This window comes from Erpetoichthys calabaricus, chromosome 3 (assembly GCF_900747795.2).
Source record: "Erpetoichthys calabaricus chromosome 3, fErpCal1.3, whole genome shotgun sequence".
NCBI classification, from domain to species: Eukaryota; Metazoa; Chordata; class Cladistia; order Polypteriformes; family Polypteridae; genus Erpetoichthys; species Erpetoichthys calabaricus.
The window spans coordinates 169,601,624-169,621,009 of NC_041396.2; the positions used below are offsets into that span (position 1 = coordinate 169,601,624).

General features: G+C 40.5%; 1 protein-coding gene across 4 annotated transcripts in view; it reads right to left on the reverse strand.

Moving 5' to 3' along the window:
• The window catches only part of ralgapa2 (Ral GTPase activating protein catalytic subunit alpha 2), a 789,870-nt gene that overhangs the window by 673,718 nt on the left and 96,766 nt on the right, over nucleotides 1–19,386 (reverse strand). The gene's annotated exons all lie outside the window — the stretch shown is intronic.

Sequence of the window (19,386 nt, forward strand, 5' to 3'; positions counted from 1 at the left end):
TACTATAAGCAGGTGGCACAGTGGTAGCGCTGCTGCTTAACAGTAAGGCGATCATGGGTTCACGTCCTGGTTCTTCCCTGCATGCTTCTGCAAAGCGCTTTGAATAGTGAGAATTATTATTAATATATTTGTATATGTGTGAACAAATTAAGCTACAGTGTAGTGGGGAATAAATAGGGATACTAGATGTGCTCAACAATAACATGCATTCATTGTCATAATTACACATCCCGGTGCGCATGAAACATAATGTGTACAATATTGAAGTAAATGTTAATATAAAGTGATTATACAACATAATTTTTAGTATATAAATTTTTAACAAGTTGAGACATGTAAACTGGTTATAAATGCATGAAATTATATATTTATTGCATTAGATTTCACATATACAGTACTATATTATTAAAATGATACATAAATCATATAAAATGAAATAAAGTTTGTGTCGTAGACTTCTATTTTTAGAAATCTTTGATTAATTTGTTTTATAAAGTCTTGCAGCATACCTGTGGACCTTTCACGATGCAGCAGTTAAAAAATCGCTGCAGTAGATGCATGGCCAGACACATCTATATCAGTGCAGACAGGTACTGTTAATTAACCACAGAGCACAAATCCTAACTGACAAGCGAAAAAAAAAAAATTGTGCTCACCCCAAAAAAAAACAAAACCTGACGTATTAATAACAAAGCATTACTGTTTTATTTCTTAATAAGTAATTCTATTAAAATATTTAGTTTACCTTAATTTTATTTAAATGTACATATAGGATCTGCTCTTGACCCTGAACAGAATTAAGCTGGTTTAATAATGAAAGGAAGGATGGATAGATAGATTCTGATTAATACAAAGCCATATTATTTAAACATTTTTGGTAAGTTTCATGTACCTGTTTTTTAAAATGATCTAAGAAAAACTAATAATAATGTCTAATTTTTAGTGTCAGAATAATCTACAAAAATTAAATAAGATAAAAATTTGTAGGCTAATGAAGAAAATTAAACCATTTTTACAAAAGAAGGCATCCTTTAAAACTCCACTTCTTCATTCATTTTCTGAGTCTGTCCAATCAAACTTACACACTTCAGCACTTGCCACAAATAAAGAACCAATCTTGAAGAGAAAGCAGCATTAACTTTGCTATGATGCCTAGTACCAATTCAAGCACTGACAGCCACCTTCAGTATGCACCAATGCCTTGCTACAACAGATATTTTAGTACTAATTTGCTTTCCAAAGTTCAAAACCGATACCAGCTTTTTTACAGTATCATGAGAAAATGAGTAAAACATGAGTTAAACTACATATAAAAATGTCTTAATGTTTTGATGATACAGAACCGCATCAGCACATGTAGAAAAGAAAAACAGCAGAGGTCATATCTAGAAATACTTTGGTGTTTGCACAAGAAAATTTAAGCACACAAGTGCAGGAATTACTAACAAAAAAAACAAAAAAAAAAAAACAAACAACATGCAGGCCCACGTTATTACCACTTTTGTCCCATTATGGAATTAATTTAGAAACAGATTTATGTGTACCTGGAGAGTGAAATAACATTACTGATCAAATTAAATGTAATCGTTTAACTTGCATTGTCATGCAGTTGTAAGAGGAGATGAAAAGATAATGAAATTCATTGCTTTTAAATATTGTTCTACATAGCCCAAATAAATGAAAAGAGGCCTCGCATTCACTCCCTGATTGTAGTGAGCACTTCTACAGTGTTCCGTCAGTCCAGGTATCTGTCTATTTTCTAATAGGTGTATTCAGTTCAGTGTCATGATGGGGAGAGACTTACATGAATCCACAGTTATGCAAATAGGTTTGTGGGATGTGGGAGGACTGCCAGCACAAATAACAGTATACAGTAGACTGTTTGGCTTGTCTACATGACTTGTCCAATTTACAATACCAAAATAAAGTGTACTTATTTTTTCAGTGTTTCTAAGGACTAAGCACATTTTCCTATTAATAATACTGTATGTACTGTGTTAACAGAGAAGTGTCAATGCCAAAAAAACACACGGTTACTAAGAACACACATGTACTAAGAAAGTGTATGTTACTTTAAGTAATGCTGCAGTTTGATTATTATGGGATGTTGTTATGGTGGGAAAGCAAAAAAATGAATAAAGATGTCGGTATGGTTTAAGATGTCATGTGTGAGACTGGTTCAATTTAGAATACCTAATTCATGCATTTAAGTAATACCAAACTTTGGCGACAAAGGCAGTAAAGCAGACAACTTCAAGCTTATACTGGAAAAATTTTAGTTAATTTCAACTATGGATAAAGTGGAGTATCCTGAAGTTTGATTATTACACAGATACTGCAACACTGGTGCAGAGATGGACGAGGCGGCTAACTTCTTTTGAACTGTTAGCTGATGGGAAAGGACTCATTATTGCAGATAACAGAGAATGTGTTCAAACAACAAAGGCAAACCTTGCTCCTGCATCACTCTGCACCAGATTTACATAACATATTTTCTCAACACTACCAAATACAGGAACCCCGGTGGACTATATTGCAGCAGTAAAAGCTCTTAATAACTACTTCATTGTGCAAGTCAATGCTGTACTTCCATGCCAGTCTTTTCATAAACTTTCACAGAAAACAGAAGAGATGATGAAGTGGTTGGTGACTCAGACAGGCAGCTTAGAGACTGTGATGTTGAGAGAGGCACAGAAAGCCAAATTAAAGATGCAATTGTAAGTAAATGCTGTTCTCTTTATGTGCATCGCAAACTTCTTGAGGAAGGCCATGGGCTCACAATCACTCGCGCACTGGAGGTAGCATCCTTAAGAGAGAAGATTAAAGAGTAAATGGCAGCAACAACAGTAATCGATGCTGTGAAATCAGAAACACAAACTGTTAATTGTGTTGCACATAGGCATGGTAAAAATGAAAGAAACAAACACAATTTTGAGAAATATAAAACAGATAAGCAATTCTGCAGATGTGGAAATAGAGACCACTTTGGCAGAGACGAAAAATGTCTAGCACGAGGTCAGACATATCACAAGTGCAGTGGGAAAGACCATTTCTCAAAAATGCGCAGGAAAAAGAGTTCCAAAAAGCTAACTGTTATTAGTGTTGAGAGACAAACAAAGTCTGCATTTGTGGTTAATGAAAATGACAGGTCAGAAAGACTCAATGTTTGCCTTGGTGGTGCTAACCTAAAAATGCTTTTTTTTTTTTTTAACAGTAATCCCTCGCTACATCGTGCTTCGACTTTCGCAGCTTCACTCTATCACGGATTTTATATGTAAGCATATCTAAATATATAACGCGGATTTTTCGCTGCTTCGCGGGTTTCTGCGGACAATGGGTCTTTTTACTTCTGGTACATGCTTCCTCAGTTGGTCTGCCCAGTAGATTTCATACAAGGGACGCTATTGGCGGATGACTGAGAAGCTACCTAATCAGAGCACACAGTTAAAGTTCCTGTGTGCTGATTGGCTCAGCGACGGAGTGCTGCATTAACCAGGAAGTCTCATCTCACTCATTCAGCATTAACGTGCTCCTGCTACTGCTTCAGGGGCCGTGTCCAAGCGTCAACAGAAGATGCAAATGATTGCAGAAAGGTAAAAGTTTGGGATATGTTGAAGGAAGGGAACAGCTACACCGCTGCAGGACACCATTACGGCATAAGTCCACGATTCTTTTTATTTAAAAAGGAGGAAAAGCATATACGATCTACAGCCGCAGTGTACTTTAACCAGGGCGCAAAACGAGTTGCAAGTGGACGTGATAAGGCAGTAGTCTGGATGGAATCTGCTTTAGGGATTTGGATTGAAGACTGCCAGAAGAAGAACAACGGCGATGCTACACAATCGCCTGAAGAGGCTCCTTTAGAAGAGCTGTAACGCTCTCCTTTGTTGTGCAGTAAAATTAAACTCATCGTTATCGGACAAGTCGTCGTGTCATTGTTGGTGAGTAACCATAATTAATTATCTACGTACAGTACTTATTACATGTACATAGTTTAGTGTCACTGTACACACATTTTACTGTATACAATTTTTCTTGCATTGTACGTATTTATTGCTGGTGGCCTGTCTGTTGTAATGGCTGTAACATATGTGATATCGGAGACGCTCGATATCTTTAAAATAATATTTAGGTTTTACTGTATATAAACTGTGTTTACATACATAATTTCAATGAATCTTACCTAATATCTAAGAGAATACAAAGGGTTTATGATGTATAATTGTGCGGGAAATGTTTATAATAGTGTGGGAGAGTTTATAAGGGCTTAAAATATATAAAAAGAACCATATGAACATATGGTTTCTACTTCACGGATTTTCACCTTTCGCGGGGGGTTCTGGAACGCAACCCCCGCGATGGAGGAGGGATTACTGTATATATATTTTATTAATTTTATTGTAATCATTCTGTACAAATAGATCAATTTTTACAAAAAATAGGATTAAAAACAAATCAAACCCCACCCCTGTTATAAGAGGAGAGTTAGGATTCTTCCAATTTAACAAAATAAGTTTGCGTGCCAAAAGTGTAGTGAATGCAATCACAGTTTGCTTGTCCTTCTCCATTTCAAGTCCATCTGGAAGAACACCAAACACTGTCAGAAAGACACTTACAATTTTGGTCCAAAATGATGTTAATTTGGTGCAGGCCCAAAACATGTGACCCAGTGAGGCAGGAGCTTGGTTGCAGCATTCGCAGGTTGGATCTTGCCCTGGAAATATTTTGGACAGTTTTAAGTGAGACAGATGAGCTTGATATATAATTTTGAGTTGAATAATTCTATGCTTTGCGCATATGGAGCTCGAGTGAATTCTCTGCATTGCTACCTTCCACTCCTTTTCTGATATATTAATTAAGAGATCTTTTTCCCAATGTCCTCTTGGATCTTTGAAAGGAAGGGACTCTAAATAAAATTTTATATATTGCAGAAATGGTGTCTAAGTCCTCGAAATTGAGCAGTATTTTTTCCAGCATGGTGGAGGGTACGAGATGAGGAAAATCGGGCAGGTTCTGTTTAACAAAGTTTGTCATTTGAAGATAATGAAAGAAATGTGCAGCTGGAAGGTTAAATTTGGAATGTAATTGTTCAAAGGATGCAAAGATATTGTCTATATAAAGATCTCTGAGCAATTTAATCTCAAATCTTTTCCAGATATTAAAAACTTGATATGTTTGCAAGGCTTGAAAGAGGTGGTTCTCCTGCAGAGGTGACACGGATAAAAGATTTTCCATCTTAAATTGCTTTCTGCATTGGTTCCATATTCTGAGTGAGTGAAGCACAATTGGGTTATTAGTATATTTGCGATAACTTGCATTTATTGGAGCACAGAGCAGGGAATATAAAGAAGTACTGCAGGATTTTACTTCTATTGCGGACCAAGCCTGTGTATGTTCATCTATTTGTGTCCAGGTTCTTACAGCTTGAATGTTTGCTGCCCAGTAATAAAACTGAAAATTAGGTAGAGTCATGCCACCTTCTGCCTGAGGTCTTTGTAGGGTCGCTCTTCAGATACGTGAATGTTTTGAGTTCCAAATAAATGAGGTTATGGTTGAGTCTAATTGCTTAAAAAATGATTTATTGATGTATATTGGAATGTTTTGAAATAAAAAAGAAGCTTAGGAAGGATATTCATCTTAACAACATTAATTCTTCAAGCTAGAGTGAGATGGTCAACCCTTCATCTATGCAAGTCTTGCTTAATCTTTTCCATACAGACGGCGAAATTTTGTTGATAAAGAGCTTTGTGTTTACTTGTGATATTTACCCCTAGGTATTTAAACTGATCTGGTATGGTAAAAGGTAGGGTGTCCAATCTAATACTATATGCTTGTGAATTCACTGGAAAGAGCTTTTATTCAAATTAATTCTGAGACCAGAGATCTTTTGAAATTCTGTAAGTACTTTTAAAACTGCAGGCACAGTGTTTTCTGGGTCTGATATATATAAAACCATATCATCTGCGTATAGAGAAATTTTCTGTTCCAGTCCTTCTCTGATAATCCCCTTTATCTGATAAGAATTTCGACAGGGAACCGCCAGTGGTTCAATGGCGATTGCAAACAGCAGTGGTGACAAGGGGCATCCTTGTCTGGTGCCACGTTCTAGTTTAAAGTAGTCTGAACAAATGTTGTTATTTATTTCTGTGGGAAAGATATGAAATAATCTGTCCTCTTAAGAAGGCCTTTAGAGTTTCCCAGAGTGTTCCTGCAGAAACCTCTGAGGGTGTGTTTGTCTCTAGGAAGAAACTGATTTGTTTGGATATAAATTCTTTGCAGTTCTAGTCTGCTAATAGAAGTAGGTTAAGACGCCAACTGCGAGGTGAGTGTGAGGGGCATAATGATTTTAGCTCCAAGACCAGAGGTGCATGGTCGGAGATAACAATTGTGTCATATTTGCAAGATTTAATCGTAGGCAAGAAATTATTATCTATAAAGAAATAATCAATTCTTGAGTAGCTATGATGCACTGGTGAGTTGAACGAATATGTTCTTTAGTTTGGGTTTAGAAACCTCCAGGGGTCTGATAAGTTGTGGTCAGTTACAAACTGTGTAATTGTCTTAGCAGTGTTAGATGTCGTCCCCTCTGTCACAGGAGTCCTATCTAAGAGTGGATTTAAAACATAATTAAAGTCCCCAGCCATTATAATTTTATGAGTGTTCACATTGGGAATGGATTCAAATAGATTTTGCATGAATTCCTTATCATCGACATTGGGTGCATAAACATTTATCAAAATCATTTTACAGTTAAATAAGTTGCCCATGATCATCACATATCTCCCTTCAGGATCCGATACTACATCTGATGCTACAAATGGGACTGTTCTATGTATGAGTATTCCCACACCTCTAGTTTTCTTTGTAAAGCTAGAATGGAACATTTGGCCAGTCCAGTCTTTTTGCAGCCAGAACTGATTCTTGCTTAGTAACTGGGTCTCCTGTAAAAATACTATTTTAGCATTTAAGCCTGTTAGGTGAGAGCATACTTTCTTTCTCTTTAATTCGTGATTCAGGCCTTTAACATTCCAGCTCACAAAATTAACTGTCCCATCATGGAGACATTGATTCTGAATTTTTGATGTCATTTTATAGTCTTAACTGGCAGTGAGGCAGTTTTAAACTTAATTTCCAATTTCCCCATGAGTTATTGCCATACAACCTATTGTTGCGTTGATAGTTATAATTATCTATATATATAATTCACTAAGCTGGGAGACAAGTAGCCACCCATGGAAAGCACGCCGGAAGGGGCGTGGATTCACTAAATCGCCGACAAGTAAGACGCCAATGGCGCACGCAGGAAGGAGCCACGCCCACCAACTCTTAGACCATTGGATATGACGAAAAAATCACAGAGCCACGCCCACCAAGTCGGACGCGACACCTCGGAAAACATGCCGTCATTTCTGTTTGTCTGTGCCACAGTCCACTTGCAGCTCTGAGCCACGTTGACTTTTCATTAGTCAACCTCAGTGGAACCTTGGTTCACACAGAGGTAGCGCCAGAGAGAGAGCCGCGCACACACAGGCAGCGCCAGAGAGACAGAGGCAGCGCCAGAGAGACAGAGCCGCACACACACACACAGAGGCAGCGCCAGAGAGAGACAGAGGCACACACAGGCAGCGCGAGAGAGAGAGCCGCGCACACACAGGCAGCGCCAGAGAGAGACAGAGGCACACATATGCAGCGCGAGAGAGAGAGCCGCGCACACACACAGAGGCAACGCCAGAGAGAGACAGAGGCACACACAGGCAGCGCGAGAGAGAGAGCCGCGCACACACACATAGGCAACGCCAGAGAGAGACAGAGGCACACATATGCAGCGCGAGAGAGAGAGCCGCGCACACACACACACAGAGGCAACGTCAGAGAGAGACAGAGGCACAAACAGGCAGCGCGAGAGAGAGAGCCGCGCACACACACAGAGGCAACGCCAGAGACAGACAGAGGCACACACAGGCAGCGCGAGAGAGAGAGCCGCGCACACACACAGGGGCAGTGCCAGAGAGAGACAGAGGCACACACAGGCAGCGCGCGCGAGAGAGCCACGCACACACACAGAGGCAGCACCACAGAGAGACAGAGGCACACACAGGCAGCGCAAGAGAGAGCCGCGCAATCCTTTAAAACTGAAGTTAAAACACAATGAAGGAAGCAGTCTTTAAAAACCAATAAGCCCTGTGCCTCTTTTTCATTAGCGTCTCACCTGCTTCAGGCCCTGCAACAGTCGAGACGCTCTCTCTGCAGCTGACCTTCTCTGTGCCCGACTCCACTACTGTCAGTCGCCTGATTAAAAATGGCCTTTTGAAGGGGAGCTATGGACCCGCTATACCACAGGAACACATTGCCTTCGAGCCTGCTCTCGCTCACTCTAACGTACCGGCTTTCTCTCTCTCTCCTCACTCGCTCACACACTGCACAGGGGAGAAATGCCCGCAGCACGAGTCTACCCGGAAACCGTTTCAGGCACACTTCCACGCCCCTCGCTACACTGTGAGTGCGATGATTATTTATTTAAAAATGGGCTTTTGAAGGGGAGCTGTGGACCCGCTATACCACAGGATCACCTGTGACATTGCCTTCACATTGTTTTCCTTTTATTTATGATCCTGTTGAGCAGATCAGACACCCAGGCAAACAACACTGAATAATCAATAGCTGCAATAACTTTGCCCGCCCCAACTCCTCACCTGAGTCAGTTTTGTCTGTGTTCAGCAGTGTTTCCCAAACTCGGTCCTGGTGAACCCCTGTGGATGCAGGGTTTTGTTCCAACCAGATTCCTAATCATTAATGCCGGTGAAACTCATCCGGGATAAATCGTTTTTTCAAACGCAGACGTGTAGCACATTAGTCTAGCAGACTAGCTGGATGTAAAAATGTCATTGACGAAACTGTTGCTCTCAAACTTCGCAACATGGCTGTTGGCTGTTTGCCAACATTGGGATAATGTCGGCGACGTGGTCACAAACTGCAACAACTCACCACACAAGGACACCCTGTCTCTTGAGGCATTCACACTGCCGGAAGACAACCATGGGATACGCAGAAAACAGCCATGTCAGTCAACGCAGATCAGACACCCAGGCAAACAACACTGAATAATCAATAGCTGCAACTACTTTGCCCGCCCCCACTCCTCACCTGAGTCGGTTTCGTCTCTGTTCAGCAGTGTTTGCCAAACTCGGTCCTGGTGAACCCCTGTGGCTGCAGGGTTTTGTTCCAACCAGATTCCTAATCATTAATGCCGGTGAAACTCATTCGGGATAAGTCGGTTTTTCAAACGCAGCCGTGTACCAGATTAGTCTAGCAGGATGTAATAATCTGAGATGAATGCGCGCCCTCGTGCTGAGTGAAAAGCCAATATATATTGAGTCTACAAAACATGATCAGCAAGTCTTTGATAGGCTGCAACAAAATGATGATAGAATGGCCGCATTTTTTTCACACAAGCTGGGTGGGTGGGTACATGAAATGTTACTTTTCCGATTTTTCAAATGTTAATTTTCTCCCTGTGCTTAAAAATCATTAAAAAAGCGGCCTGATTATGCGGCGTATGGTACGCCGCGGGTTGGCTAGTAAGGATTAAAAGGATAAATTAGATATTGCCTGCTCTCTTTCTCTCCCCCCCCCATATCCCCCCACCTCCCCATTTTGCCTCCCCACGTGAGGCTAATCCCCACTTCACAATGTCCCAGTCCTCTGACATAACGAGAGACAGAGCACGTCCAAAACAAAACAAGCCAGCCCCCCCAATCCGCCCCCCCCCCCCCCCCCCCCCCCCGCAGCAGCGTTTGAGAATTAAAAAGTAGAGATATCTATTGCAGCTAAAGTCTAAATACTATCTGCCAAAAATATAGTCATTAACAGACTTTAAGCTTAAAATATAATCTTCAGCAATGTTAAAATATTAAGATAATAAAACAATGTAATGAACCCTTGGAATGGTGTTAAAAAGTGGTCTAGGATAAGCATAGTAAATCCTAATGCAATAATAGAAATAACAATAAACCAAGGATATGATGTTAAACAGTCTCCTTTATGCTAGTAAAAGAAAAGAAAAAAAAACCCTGCTTTAATTACTTCCACACACTCACGTCTATAACTGTAATTAAAACATGTTTATTGACTATGGTGCAACCTGTAACATCATTGATAAGAAAACTCGGAAACAACTTAAATATGAGCACATTAGATGTTATTCATACATTACAAAAACAGAAAAGAAGCTGTTTACTTATTCATCTAACCAGCCACTACCTGTAAAAGAAGCTTTTAATTATTGCAAGGTCAAGGTTAAGGGAGCACACCAAATATGCAGACTTTGTTGTTATGAAAGGGAGTGGAGAACCACTCTTAGGCAAAGGGACAGCCATGATGCTTGGTGTGCTAAAACTAAGCGCCAATACTGTAGCTGTAATGGATCTAAAACAGACATTCCAGCTCCAATAGCCGGAAGTATTCCAATGTGTAGGGAAGTTGAAAAGTATGCAAATTGGTTTACTTATTGATTATAATGTTGAGCCAGTAGTCCAACCAGAGGGCGGCACGGTGGCTCAGTGGGTAGCGCTGCTGCCTTGTAGTTAAGAGACCCGGGTTCGCTTCCCGGGTCCTCCCTGCGTGGAGTTTGCATGTTCTCCCCGTGTCTGCGTGGGTTTCCTCCGGGTACTCTTGTTTCCTCCCACAGTCCAAAGACGTGCAGGTTAGATGCACTGGCGATTCTAAATTGTCCCTAGTGTGTGCTTGGTGTGTGTGTGTGTGTGTGTGTGTGTGTGTGTGTGTGTGTGTGTGTGTGTGTGTGTGTGTGTGTGTGTGAGCGCCCTGCTGTAGATAAATGTGAAAATAGCAATACCAAATGGTACATGGCAGACAATACTGACTCTGATACAAAGAACAATCTTAAGACAGAGTGGTGGAATATAATACATAGAAAACTAAAAACCAATCAATTCAAAATTTGCTAACGGCTTTATATATACTGATGCCTGATCAGGGACCTCATGTATTATGCCGTGCACAGAATTCACAATAAAACATGACATACAGACAAAAACAGAAATGTGCGTACACACAAATATATACAGATGCATACAACTATGCATAAGCAAAGTTCCCCTTTATAAATCCCAATCAACGTGAATTTTAACGCAAATGAATGCGCCTACAGCCCCACCCTGATTCCTCACAGAATTTCACATTTTTGAATATGCAAATCAATATATAGCCCCTTCAGTTCAGTGTTTGTTAAAAGACAAATGGCAAAAGCATGTGTTATAAAGAATAATTTCCCCGAATGTGAAATGGAGGTCCTGCTCAGTGAAGTGGAGGCAAGGAAAAACATACTATTTGGTGGCTTAAGCAGTGTGATATGAGCAACAAAAGGAAATTCATGGCGTGGCACTCTAAAGTTTAAGTTCAGAAAGTTGCACAATGCCCAAAATACAAAAAGAAGTGGTGAGATATCAAAATCGATGTGAAAAGGTGAGTGTCTGAGTGTCATACGGAAGCATATTAGGGCCAAAGAGAAGAAAAAAAAAATCAGGGACACACTGAAGGAAAAAAAGGTCTATATCGAGATTAAAGTCAAAATGTTGATTTTATTCTTGAAATTTTCACATTAATCTCCTAGTTTATTTTGTCATTAAAGCAGAACATCATAAACTAGAGTTTTTCAAATCCCATCGTAACTAAAAGAGCACGTTAAATGCTTTGCATTCTATGTGTTCCCCGACCGAGTCATTGATCACTATGTGCTTCTTAAATGGGCTTTCTCTTACACCGATAGGATCGTGCAGACACAGAATACATTACATTCATGATATTACAGCTCTCTGAACATTTTAGAATATTAAGATGATATTTCATATTGGCAGAAACATCACTAAGTGGTCATTATCAATGTCATCCCAACAAAGAAGACATCTCCAACCCCATTCAAGGCAAGTGCAGTACTGAATAGTCAGGGATTGTAATACCTAGTGCTTTTAAACAAACTGTATACTTGATACCATTTTCATGATGAATTGCATTGAAGTATGTAGGGGCACAGTGGCGCAGAGATAGGAATAAGCTGACGCCCTGTCCAGGGATTGTTCCTACCTCCCGCAAGATGCTTGCTGGGACACATGCGACACCTAGATGAAATAATTTATTGCAGCAGTATTGTCCCTGTTAAACATACCAACCCCAACTCCTCTCCTTTCGTTTACTTTCTCCACATAAGCAATCGCCACACAATAAGCATCTGTAATAAATGTAAAATCAGATATAAGCTTAGAACGGCAACTCTTCAAAACGTTTAAGGAACATTGAAAATTCTTCATTATACATGTTTATTCCATCCACCTATCCAACCAGAGTCGCGCCAGTCCCAGCAAGCATACAGCGCAAGGCAGGAACAATCCCTGGATGGGGCACCAGCTCATCACTACTGTTGCATGCCCGCACATATTTAATTATTAACAGTATGCATTATTTAATCAAGTTAACAATTTATCCGTAAAATTTCACATACATACTTTAAAGCATTTCATCATAAAAATGATATCAAGTATATATTCTAGTATTCTAACAGCACACAGCTCCAACTGGACAGCTCTTGGAAGTCTAAATCGACTTAGAAGCCAGTCATATTCATCTGTAAAAATGTGCTCTCTTCTATTGTACTGAGTTGAATTCCTTTATTGTCACTGTATGGTATAATGAGATTTAGTATGCACCTCCTCTGTAAACGTATTTTTATATAATATGATAAAAAAATAATAATGATAATAATACAATAAAAAAACAAAGAAAAACATGACAAACAATTCCTGCATTGTATTTTGATTTTATGAATAACAGTACTACTTTACTGACATGATAGTTGATTTGAAAGAGCAACATAGCGGGAAAGGAGCACAAAATTATTCATGTTTTCAATCACTTTAAAAAGTGTGCCAAAAATGTTGAACTTTCATCCTTATTTTTTTGTCATTTTACATGTAGTGAGTTGGAGGTGGGGTGGCATGGTGGCGCAGTGGTAGCGCTGCTGCCTCGCAGTTAGGAGACCTGGGTTCGCTTCCCGGGTCCTCCCTGCGTGGAGTTTGCATGTTCTCCCCGTGTCTGCGTGGGTTTCCTCCGGGCGCTCCGGTTTCCTCCCACAGTCCAAAGACATGCAGGTTAGGTGGATTGGCGATTCTAAATTGGCCCTAGTGTGTGCTTGGTGTGTGGGTGTGTTTGTGTGTGTCCTGCAGTGGGTTGGCACCCTGCCCGAGATTGGTTCCTGCCTTGTGCCCTGTGTTGGCTGGGATTGGCTCCAGCAGACCCCCGTGACCCTGTGTTCGGATTCAGTGGGTTAGAAAATGGATGGATGGATGAGTTGGAGGTCTGTAAGATAGATAGATAGATAGATAGATAGATAGATAGATAGATAGATAGATAGATAGATAGATAGATAGATAGATAGATAGATAGATAGATAGATAGATAGATAGATAGATAGATAGATAGATAGATAGATAGATAGATAGATAGATAGATAGATACTTTATTAATCCCAATGGGAAATTCACATTCTTCAGCAGCAGCATACTGATACAATAAATAATATTAAAGAATGATAATAATGCAGGTGAAAAACAGACAATAACTATGTATAATGTTAAATGTTAACGTTTACCCCCCCGGATGGAATTAAACAGTCGCATAGTTTGGGGGAGGAACGATCTCCTCAATCTGTCAGTGGAGCAGGACAGTGACAGCAGTCTGTCACTGAAGCTGCTCTTCTGTCTGGAGATGATACTATTAACCATACAGTACCATACCATGACAGTTGCAGTCAAAATATAGAACCTTTTTATTGAACAAACTTTGCAAACAACTTAAGATAAAATTTTGACAACATATTTTCAACCATCCAAAGAGGCATTTAGACTTAGTAAAATATCCAGAGGTGCTTGTCAAAAGTTGTATTGCACTGAACATGTCTTAGAAAAGGAATAAATAGTGAATATTTTTTGTAAACCAACTGCACTTTCTGTTAATGTTAACAATCTCTGTCCACTGACACGTTAAAGTGACTTTTTAAACAACTTTACCATCATTAAACTGCACAATATTTAAACTAATAAATAATAACAATAAAATAAATAATAGCGCAACTTCCAGTAATAATACTATTACTTCAAACCCAGGTGCATTACACAGTATTCACAAAATAAAAATAAAATAAGTGCAACTTGGTGAGACATCTTTACCAACTGAACCATCATTTACAAAGTTGCACTACTATGGACCTTGCTGCAAGCTAAGCTATATACATAAATAATAAAAGTGCAACTTGCATTTATAATGCTATTTGTGGTATAGCCCTACAGAAGTGTATTAGGGCCACAGTGAAGAAAAAAAAAACTATATGTCGAGAATAAAGTCGACATGTTGACTTTATTATCAACATTTCCACTTTAATCTTGACACTTATGTTGAGATTAAAGTCGACATTTCCACTTTATTCTCATAGGTTATTTTGTCATTAAAGTAGAATGTCATAAACTAAACTTCATCTTAAAATGAATATTTAATTTACTAGATTTTCTCAAACCCCGTCATAAGTTAATGTAGCACATTAAATGCTTTGTGTTGTGTTCCCCGACCCAGTTGATAATCGCTAAGCGCTTCTTAAACTGACTTCCTCCACACTAAGAGGAGGCGCCGGCAGCAATCGCCACACAGAATACATTCACTTCATGATATGCCTGCTCTCTGAAAATTTGGAATGCTAAGATAAATACTTGATATCATTTTCATGATGAAATGCATTAAAGCAGGTATTAAACACATGCACAGTAGTGAGGCGGTAGTGCTGCTCCCTCGCAGTAAGGGGTCCCCAGGTGTACATTTAGTGTAAACTTTATGGCAGGTGTGACAAGGCTTCAAAAAACTGGATGTATGAATGGGTATTGCACAGGTTTAACTTAAATATTGTGTAAATGTTGGGTTCGTGATCTGGTGGTCGGAGACACGAACACGGAAATCAATGGATGTTCTTCTGAGCAAGCTTTCTTTACTGCATGCATGCTGTCTCTATCTGATGTACCAAACCCCCAGTTCCTATCCTTTTTCTTTCTCCACATAACCAGTCACCACACGATAAACGTTGTTGTGAAATTAAACCTAGCTATAAACTTAGACCACGGAGTGTTCAGAACTTTAAAAAAATATTCGTTATACGTGTTTAAATATGCCATCCATTCAGGATTGCACCCATCTCAGCAAGCATTGTGTGCAAGGCAGGAGCAAATCCTGAACAGGGCGCCAGCACATCGCAGGGTGAATAGACAGATACTTTATTAATCCCAAGGGGAAATTCACATACTCCAGCAGCAGCGTACTGATACAAAAAAAATTTTAAATTAAAGAGTAATAAAAATGTAGGTAAAAACAGACAATAACTTTGAATAATGTTAACGTTTAACCCCCCAAACCCCCACCCCCCCCACCCCGCCCGGGTGGAATTGAAGAGTCGCATAGTTTGGGGGAGGAACGATCTCCTTAGTCTGTCAGTGGAGCAGGACAGTGACAGCAGTCTGTTGCTGAAGCTGCTCCTCTGTCTGGAGATGACACTGTTTAGTGGATGCAGTGGATTCTCCATAATTGATAGGAGCCTGCTGAGCGCCTGTCACTCTGCCACGGATGTCAAACTGTCCAGCTCCATGCCTACAATAGAGCCTGCCTTCCTCACCAGTTTATCCAGGCGTGAGGCGTCCTTCTTCTTAATGCTGCCTCCCCAGCACACCACTGCGTAGAAGAGGGCATTCGCCACAACCGTCTGATAGAACATCTGCAGCATCTTACTGCAGATGTTGAAGGACGCCAGTCTTCTAAGGAAGTATAGCCGGCTCTGTCCTCTCTTGCACAGAGAATCGGTATTGGCAGTCCAGTCCAATTTATCATCCAGCTGCACTCCCAGGTATTTATAGGTCTGCACCCTCTGCACACAGTCACCTCTGATGATCACGGGGTCCAGGAGGGGCCTGTGCCTCCTAAAATCCACCACCAGCTCCTTGGTTTTGCTGGTGTTCAGGTGTAGGTGGTTTGTGTCACACCATTTAACAAAGTCCTTGATGAGGTTCCTATACTCCTCCTGCCCACTCCTGATGTAGTCCACGATAGCAGTGTTGTCAGCGAACTTTTGCACGTGGCAGAACTCCGAGTTATATTGGAAGTCCGATGTATATAGGCTGAACAGTACCGAAGAAAGTACAATCCTCTGCGGCGCTCCTGTGTTGCTGACCACAATGTCAGACCTACAGTTCCCGAGACGCACATACTGAGGTCTGTTTGTAAGATAGTCCACGATCCATGCCACTAGGTATGAATCTACTCCCATCACTGTCAGCTTGTCCCTAAGGAGCAGAGGTTGGATGGTGCTGAAGGCGCTAGAGAAGTCTAGAAACATACTAGACTAGAATACGAGCAACACATACACTAGCAGGGTTAATATAGCATAACAAAACCCCACATCCTACATGACTTTGAAAGGAAACTGAAGCATGCCGAGTAAACCCACCAGAAAAACGTGCAAATTCAAAGCAGGGAACATCCGGGACCCCTTTACTGCGAGGCAGCAGTGCAACCTCCACGCCCCCCAACATGATTAATACATGCTTTAATGCATTTCATCTTGAAAATTATATCAAGTACTTATCTTAGCATTCTAAATGTTCAGGGAGCAGGAACATCATGAAATTAATGTATTCTTTGTGCTGCCTGCGCCTCCTCTTAGTGCAAGAGGAAGTCAGTTTAACATGGCTCGGGAACATAACACTAGGCATACATAGCTTACGACGGGGTCTGAGAAAATCTAGTAAATTAAATATTCATTTTAAGATGAAGTTAACATGTCGTCACACTATTACACAGTACCCAGGTATTTTACACAGTATTGAAAAAAATAAAACAAGTACAACTTGGCTTGCAGTATTATCCAGTAGTATAGAAACACTATTCACACATTTGAACATAATGGTCCACATCCGACCTTTTAAATCCAAAGTATCTCCAGACAACAGATGTGACTCCTTTTTCCAGCAAAAGTTCTTCTTTGTCATCATGTTCAAGTTTATCTTCTGCTACAGCTTCAGTTTTAGAATGTTCTCGGTTCATTTTCACCGTGCAATACCTCCACTACCACATGTACTCCGTTGTATGTGTTTAGCGGTGTAGCAGTGAAAAAGAGACCCTGCGCAACATCTCCACTAACGCATGTACTCCGTTGTATGAGTTTATCAGTGTAGCAGTGAAAAAGGTCCCCCTTAAACAGTTTCCCGCTGTGCCACGTTCTGAACGTTGTTTAGGCAATTGAAACCGGTGTTGCGGTATAACAAAAATCCATATCATAACAAAAATATAAAACGGTTTTCGGTATGAACCGTTATATCACCCAGCACTACTTAACAGTGTGTATTACTTTTCTGAACAGATTATTTCCTGTGAATACTGCAATACAGTATATCAGCCAGTCTTTCCTATGTTTAAATGAACTTGTGACACATGAACTTGTTCCCTTTCAAGGCTACAAACAGGATGGCATTTAATGTGAGCTTTGGGCTTGTAACTCTTGGGCCAGTGATGGGATGTCAGGTGTGAATTTGGTGACAGCCAAACGAAAGTCACTGTGCACGTCAAACTTGTTGCGTGACTTTCATTTGATGGTGACAAGAGCACTGAAAGCAGTCCCTGATAGGTATGTCGTTGTGAACAGCAGGATGAATCTAATGGCTGCATGAAGCGCAAGTCTTGGAGCGATGCCAAGTCGTTTCACAAGCCAAAACCGCATGTATCCATATTCATCATAGAATTTCTTCAAGAGAGAATTCAATATCCATGAGCTTGTCCTCAGCCTGAAGATACTGTATTTCACATCCTCCTCTTTCGCAAGAATTGGGTCCATCACCCATGCGTCTTTTGCGACGTGTTCATTTATGTCTGAAAACTGGGGTAATCTCCTCCTGAAGCTGCTCCGTGTGGTGGGTGAACTGACAGGTCAAAGCATCGGATAATTTCCCCCCTGCTTGTTTATTTGAAGAGGGGAAGGGCTGTAGATCCCTCTTCACCAGTTTGTTCTTTCTGTACTCCACTTTACGCAAAAATGCATCCACTGCTTCCTTGTACACCATTATACTGGTCTCTGCACCCTGCATGCATTTGTTTGTTTCATTATAGAGACAAAATATCTCCGCCAGGTATGATGTCTTAATTAGAAACTCGGCTGTCATTTCCTCCAATTGTTTCTGGTTATGGAGGGTCAGGAAGTCTCTTATCGGATTTTGAAGTTCAATGAAACGCTCCAACACTTTGCCCCAGGACAACCTGCGCACCTTAGTGTTGGAGGAGGAGTGTCTGGTGGGTCTCGTCCTCACACAGCTGTGCAAAGATTTGTTTGTTGACTGGACGAGCTTTAATAAAGTTCACAATTTTTACAACAGTCTTTAAGGTTTCATTTAGTTCCTCACAGAGGTGTTTGCTGACCAGAGCCTGTCTGTGTATCATGCAGTGAAATACCAGGCAGTGGGGCGCTTTCTCTTTCAAATATCTGTTGAAGCCTTTATACTTTCCCATCATAGAGGCAGCTCCATCTGTGCAGCATGCAACTAAATTAATACAGGTTTTGTGAAGTATGTGTCAACAACACAGAAAATATCTTCTCCTCGTGTGGTGGTTGTTAGATTGACAGACATAAGAATGTCTTGTTTCAGTTCGATTTTGTCGATGTACTATACATATACAATCAGTATCGCCTCCTCTCCCACAGTGGTAGTTTCATCAAGCTGGATGGAAAACGGGCCCGTTTTGAGATTTTCTATCAGTGTGTTGTCAACGTTTACAGCAATTCTATCAATTCTGTCCTTCACCGTGTTGTTAGACAGTGGTACAGTCTTGAATTTGCTAGCGACCTGAGGTCCACACATTATTTCTGCCATTTTAATGCAAGCCGGTTTAATAAGTGTCTCTGCTATGTTATGTGGCTTTTTGGCTTGTGCAATAAGCAGAGAGCACTCAAACGATGCAATAGTTGCTTGCTTTTGGTCACTTCCAGCCCTGGCAAAACTTTCCCTAATATTCTGGGGCCTGTTAGTTATCACAGTTTCTTTTTTTCGGAGAAAAAACTCCCTGGGTTTACCCACTGTGTCCGGGTGTTTGGTAGTCTGGTGTCGCTTCAGTTTGTAGGGTTTCATACTTTCATTCGCCAGTTTCTCACCGCAAATGACATGCTCTATTTTGACTTTGTCCATTGACTCAATGAAACCAAACTCCAAATAACTGTCCTGATAAGTCCTTTTGTTCTTTCTGAGACAATCAATACTCTCTTCTCCCCGACGCTTGGCCATTTTTCAAAAAGCCCTT